Below are 7,401 nucleotides of genomic sequence, written 5' to 3' on the forward strand. Positions count from 1 at the left end.
CTCCAGGAGTTGGTGATGAACAGGGAGGCCTGGCATGCTGCAGTCCATGGGACCACAAAGAATCAGACACAACTGAGTGACTGAATTGAACTGAACTGAACTGAAGCAACTGAAGAACAACAAAAGATATATTTGTATATAAGATAAAAGTTTCAAAAATAAGATTAATCATACATATGATTCTGAGGTATAAAGGGTTACATTTTCATATACTGAACATTTCTTGGAGACACCTTAATAATCACATTACTAAGTGTATATGTTAGTTGCTCAGTTGGGTCTGACTCTTTGTCACCCAATGGACAGTAGCCTGCCAAGCTCCTCTGTCCATGGAACAGGCAAGAATACTGTTTTTTGCCTCTTCTCCAGGCAAGAATACCGGAGCAGGTCACAATTTTCTTCTCAGGGGATCTTCCCTACCCAGGGATTGAATCTGGATCTCCTACGTTTCAGACAGATTCTTTACTGTCTGAGCAACCTGGGAAGCCAAAATATAGTTAAGGGCTGAGTGTGTAAGAAATGTAAGCGTTTAGGAGAGAGGAATACTGTGAACATTTGGAAGAGAGAATACTGTTGATTTGGGATGCTTCATGTGGTAAACAGGGCTGTTCATTTGCAGGTGGGTAGATGTTCGATAAGTTATATAAGGTGATATATTTCATATTTTATGGAGAGGCATTTAATGAGGGAGGTACAAAGAAATATGATGAGTGCAGGAACAAACGAATATTTTTTAATTTATTTTTTAACCTTGAAATAATAAAAAACTACCCCCTGAATCCTGAAATAACAAATTAGATATTTTTATGCTCTGATGAATCATCAAAATGAAGGAGTTAGTAAGTATTTTATATCATATTGCTTTTGTCATATTGCTTTTGCTGCTCTTATCTACCCAACCCTGGATTTCTTTATGGTTGCATTTATGACAGTTTTATGGATTTCCATTAAGATTATAAATCTTCTTAAGATCAATATCTGAAACCTTTTATTTCTTTAGAATATTATCAGAGTGACACACAGTAAATGTTCAGTAGCTATTGACCCTGGTCAAGTGATTAAACCATGAAATCTGAGTTTCCCTATTTTAAAAACAAATGATCATGTGTATCTCATAAAAACAGCAAGCATTGTCTGAATGATAGTGTATCTGGCACATAACTGGTACTCAGAAAGTATCTGTGGAAAGTAAGATGGGAGACAAAGTGGAGGAAAGGAGAGACAGTATGACATGCTCTGTAGTTTATGGTACAGAATATAAACTGTACATTACTGCTATTAAAGGCAATATGTTACTAGATATAGATACAAACGGGGTACATAACATTTCCAGGTCAAGATTAAAAACCCCTACTCTTTCAGTCTCCCCCCACCCACCTATTTCAAAAATAGCAAAGCTATTCTCATTTCACCTTTAATAGCAAAGACATTATTCAAAGTAACCATATTTTACTAGCAAAAAGAACACTTAACAATTAACATTTTGCATTAGGGAAGCAATCAACGACAAAAATGCCAAATTGCTGAATAGCTGATGTAAAGTATTAGAAGCCAAAAACATGCTGAAAATTTGTAACTGTGCCCAGAGCTACATTTACGCAAAAGAATCATTACTTCTACTTTGAAGAAAAAGCTTCTAAATCAGCAAAGCAAAGAAAGTCAGCTGAATCTTTCTCTGAATTATTTGGCAAATTGCATATTTAGTAATATTTTGTACACAAATAATGCCCACTTTTCTAAGGTGCTCAAAATATTTTGCAAACAACCAGTCAGCTTCAGAACATCATGATTAACCAAACAGCAATGTGTGTACCTTTCTACAGGAATAAAACTCCATGCCCACAGTAATCAGCTTGTGTAGCAAGTCTGCCAAAATTTCCCCTCATCCCGAACCTCCCCCTCTGCTCTCCTATATGTCACCCATTTCCAGATCCTGGGCTAAAACAGAAGCAGATTTCCCAACCTAGGACTCCTCATGGAAGATAAAAAGAACAAACCTAGGCATCTCTGGCTGTCACTCAGGAAGAGATCATTCCAAAGGTGGGTCTAAGGACATTTTCAGCTGGAGCAAGGTACAGCTGTCTTTTTAGACAATTACTCACTGATAATTATTGTATTTGCAAATAACTACTGCTTCGAGGGATATCCACAGTTCCTCAGACTTTCCAACTCAGAGGAAATGGCTGACAGTCTCTTTTCCATGATGTGGTAAAATAGAGCTCTTAAAACTCACTCCTCACTGAATCTTGACAGCAAAGGAGCATATGAAAAGATGTCCTACATTATATGTTATCAGGGAAATGAAAATTTTTTTTAATGAGTTACTACTACACACCTATTAGAATGACCAAAATCCAAAATACTGATGCCTCCAGACACTGGTTAGGATGTGGAGCAACAGGAACCCTCACACAATACTGGTGGGAATACAAAATGATATGACCACATTGGAAGAATTTTTGGTGGTTTTATATAAAATTATAAAAACTGTCCACACATACACACACACACACTTGCACACAGATGTTTACAGTAGCTTTGTTCAAAACTGTAAAAACTTGAATGCAACCAAGACATTCTTTAGTAGGTGAATGGATAAATAATCTATGGTACATCCAGACAATAGACTATTGTTGTTCAATCACCCAGTTATGTCCAATTCTTCACAACCCCATGGAGGGCAGCACAACAGGCCTCCCTGTCCCTCACCAACTCCCAAGTTGATGTCCATCACATCAGTGATGCCATCCAACCATCTCATCCTCTGTCACCCTCTTCGCCTTCTGCCCTCAATCTTTCCCAGCATCAGGATCTTTTCCAGTGAGACAGGTGTTCGCATCAGGTGACCAAAATACTGGAGTTTTGGCTTCAGCACCAGTTCTTCTAATGCGCCTTCAGGGTTGATTTCCTTTAAGATCAACTGGTTTGATCTCCTTGCTGTCCAAAGGACTCTCAGGAGTCTTCTCCAGCACCACAGTTGGAAGGCATCAATTCTTCAGTGCTCTGCTTTCTTTATGATCCAGCTCTCACAACCATACATGACCAATGGAAAGACCATAGTCTTGACTATCTGGACCTTTGTTGGCAAAGTGATGTCTCTGTTTTTTGGCACGCTGTCTAGGTTTGTCGTAGCTTTCCTGCCAAGAAGCAGTCATCTTCTGATTTCATGACTGCAGTCACCGTCAAGAAATGAGCTATCAAGCCATTAAAAGATATGGAGGAAATTGAAGTGCATATTACTGATTTAAATAAGCCAATATTTAAAAGATACATACCAGCTATATGACTTTCTGGAAAAAAGTGGAACTATGGAAACTGTAAAAACATCTGTGACTGCCAAGAGTTAGTGGGGAGAGAAGAGTGAATCGGTAGAGCGCTCTGGATTCTTAGAGCAGGGAAACTACTCTATATGACATTATAATGGTACATATTGTCATTATAAGTTTGCCCCAACTCATAGAATGTGCAACACCAGGAGTGAACCCAAATATAAACAAGGCACTCTGGGTGACAATGATGTGTCAATAGAGGTTTGTTAATGGTAAATTAACATACTTCATGTCAAATAGAGCAGGAGAAGGTAGAAGTTTAGGATCCAATAGGAGCCTACTGGAGCTCACTCTTCTGAGTCTTTCCTAGGGCTGCTCTTTCCTATTGCTCCCTGAAAGAAGACCCATGATGCTTACCCACATGACACCCCTTAACCAGATCCCTTGAGTATCCCACCCACCTAAAGCTAATGAATCAAAACTATGTATGTGACAGCAATTCTACTTCTGAGACTACACCAGGACAAAACTATAATTCAAAAAGATACATACACCCTTATGTCTGTAGCAGCACTGTTCACAATAGCCAAAACATGAAAACAACGTAACACACAATGAAATACTAGTTGGCCATTAAAAAAAAGAACGAAATAATGCCATTTGCAGCAACATGGTTGCAACTAGAGATTATCATACTAAGCGAAGTAAGTCAGAAGGAGAAAGACAAATACCATATGATATCACTTATATGTGAAATCTAGAATATGCCACAAATGAAACTATCCACAAAATAGAAACAGACTCATAGAAATAGAAAACAGACTTGTGGCTGCCAAGGAGGAGAGGAGAGGAGAGGGGTGGACTGGGAGTTTGGGGTTGGGAGATGCAAACTGTACTTTTAAAATGGATAAACAACTAGGTCCTCCTGTGTGGCACAGGTAACTATATTCACTTCAGTCATGTCCAACTCTGTGTGACCCCATAGACAGCAGCCCACCAGGCTCCGCCGTCCTTGGGATTCTCCAGGCAAGAACACTGGAACGGGTTGCCATTTCCTTCTCCAGTGCATGAAAGTGAAAAGTAAAAGTGAAGTCGCTCAGTCGTCTCCGACTCTTAGCAACCCCATGGACTGCAGCCTACCAGGCTCCTCCATCCATGGGATTTGCCTGTGATAAACCATAATGGAAAAAGAATATTTTAAAAAGAATGTATATGTGTATATAACTGAGTCACTGGTGTATAGCATAGATTGGCACAACATTGTAAATCAGTTCAGTCAGTGCAGTCTCAGTCATGTCTGACTCTTTGCGAACCACAGCACGCCAGACCTCCCTGCCCATCACCAACTCCCGGAGTCCACCCAAACCCATGTCCATCGAGTCGGTGATGCCTTCCAGCCACCTCATCCTCTGTCATCCCCTTCTCCTCCTGCCCTCAATCTTTCCCAGCATCAGGCTCTTTTCAAATGAGTCAGCTCTTCGCATAAATAAACTATACTTAAATTTAAAAAATTGTGTGTGAGATCCAGCTAATTAGGGATACAACATTCAATGCTGACTTTACTATTACTGCACTTTTGCTATTCCCTACCTCCTGTTGTCCTTAGCATTTTTTTAGTATTTTTACTTAGTATTTCAGGTTTTTTTAAATTTTATAACTTCAGTATTTGATGAATTGACTCAAGATTATAAAATTCTGCTTCTAAAGTTCTGCAACCTGTAAGTTTGAGATGAATTTATAAGTGTAGATCACTCCATTGTAAATGGAAGGGTTTGGGGTCAATTAATTTGCTAGACATGAAGATTAGTCCAATTTCCAGATAAGCTAAACTTCAGACTTTTATTCTTACAATAAACAAGCTAGTACTCAAGTTTAGGCCTATTTTAGAATGTTGGTTAAAAAACAAAAAGTGAGGGCTTCCCAGGTGGCTTGGAGATAAAGAATCTGCTTGCAATGCAAGAGACACAGATTCAATCCCTGGGTGGGGAAGATTCCCTAGGAAAGGAAATAGCAACCCACTCCAGTTTTCTTCCCTGAGAAATCCCATGGACAGAGGAGCCTGCTGGGCTATAGTCCACAGGGTCACAAAGAGTCGGACATGACTATGCAGCTAACACAAAAAAAGCAAATAGAGGTGAATAAACTGTAGTTTCCAAAACCTAATCCTTATCTCTCAGCCTCACTCTGCATAGGAAATTTTCCAATTGTTTTTCTAGTATTAGAGATATTTAATTTACTGTAATATCTGGTGCTTATCTTCCTCATGCACAACTACATTGTTTCAGAATTAAATATCTATGAGTCTCTCTTTCTTTCTCTGGTTCCTTCCTCTCTCCCTCTTGACTCTGAACTCCCAAAGGCAAAAAATATGCGTTATTCTCTCAAGGTCCAGGGCAATGCCTAGTACATGGTAAATGCACAATTGATATCTGTGAACAGACCTACTCAAGGCATGAGTGAAAACTTTAAAAAATGAATAGCATGTTCTTTAAACATTCACTAAACGTGTGTCACCGCTGTAATTTGCTTTTCTCTATGTGTGTGCTTTTCAATTACTACCAAAACATTTTGAACACATAAAAAGAAACAATATAGATAATAGTGAATGATGAGGTTTTCTCAGTGTGGGTTTGGCGGGGATCTTAGCAGAACTTCTTGAAATACTTCTCTGAAATCCAAGCTAAGAGGAAGGCAGGGCATGGCTAAATTATGTCCTGCAGCTGCTCCCAAATTAATTTGTTGTGTTGAAGTCCAAACCCCACACCTCAAGATGTGATGGTATTTGGAGATAGGGCCCTTAAAGAGGTAATTAAGCTAAAATAAGGTGATTAGAGTTTCCCTAATTCCACTTGACTGGTATCCCTATAAGAAGGGAAAATTTGGACACAGATAACGGACAGAGGAAAAACTACGTGAAGAAACGGAGAAGACAGTGACACGTGTGCCAGAGAGAGAAGCTTCAGAAGGAAACAATATTTCTGACTCCTTGATCTTGGACTTCTAGTCTTTGGAACTTTGAATAGATTTCTATGGCTTAAGCCATTTACTCTGTGGTACTTTGTTATTGCAGCCCAAGCAAACTTACATAGAAGTGCATGGTTGCTTCAGAAGGCATTAGTGCTTCATGCAGCAAAGCATAGTTCATGAAAAAATGATGTGAAAAAAACGATCATGATTGCATACCATATGCTTGAGTATAGTGCTAAGTCTTCACAGGAATCACCCTTAGAGCTCCCCTCAACCTTTATAGTGTGGCATTATTAACCTCATCTTTAAACAAGTGCGTTTCAGAGATTAAGAAGTTTTCTAAGAATACTTTGCTGATATATTTCAGGAACAGAGTTTCAATACATGTCTATCTGATTTCAAAGTCAATATTCTTTGGGAATTCCCTGGTGGTCCAGAAGTTAAGACTCTATGCCCTCACTGTTGAGGGCTCTGGTTCAATCCCTGGTCAGAGAGCTAAGATCCCACAAGCACCGTGGCCCAGTCAAAGCACAAAACCACCAGAAAAGTCAGTGTTCTTTTACAATGCTGTGAACCCTACAGGCTAGGACATCTCTGAAGCTGAGGGTCTGGGGAAAAGATACTACTGTGTACGCAGGCAGAAGAGCATCGCCATGCATGTTGTAGGCGGGGAAAGCATGTAGCTTCTTATTTTTAATCACATGTTTAAAAGTATAGTATTTGTCAGAATACAAAATGCTTTCTTCCACACATACACACAAAAAAAAAGAGTGGGGAAGGAAAGGAGGAAAGAATCCAGAATCTACCTTTTGGTAGATTGCTACCTTTTGGTAGTTGCAACTCTGCAGCAACTGAGCTGTTCTTTTAAATGGAGGACAAGCTCTCAAAGCCAGAAATAGAATAAATTAGAAGTATTAATAAAGCCAAACATCACCACTGTGAAGTTTATGTTAGCAGTAATTTTCTTAACAACAACAAAAAAGAACAGTGTTCACCATCTGACCTGAGATAGGATTATGCTATACCTGGAACACATCTAAATTTGTTCCTACCATATTCTGTGAGTCAAAAGTAATGGAGGCCCTGCTATATTTCTATACAAATGAAACTTATTCTATTATTTGTTATGTATTGGTTACATGCACACACATACACTTGTTAGTTT

This window comes from Capra hircus, chromosome 10, assembly GCF_001704415.2.
Source record: "Capra hircus breed San Clemente chromosome 10, ASM170441v1, whole genome shotgun sequence".
In the NCBI taxonomy this organism is placed as follows: Eukaryota; Metazoa; Chordata; class Mammalia; order Artiodactyla; family Bovidae; genus Capra; species Capra hircus.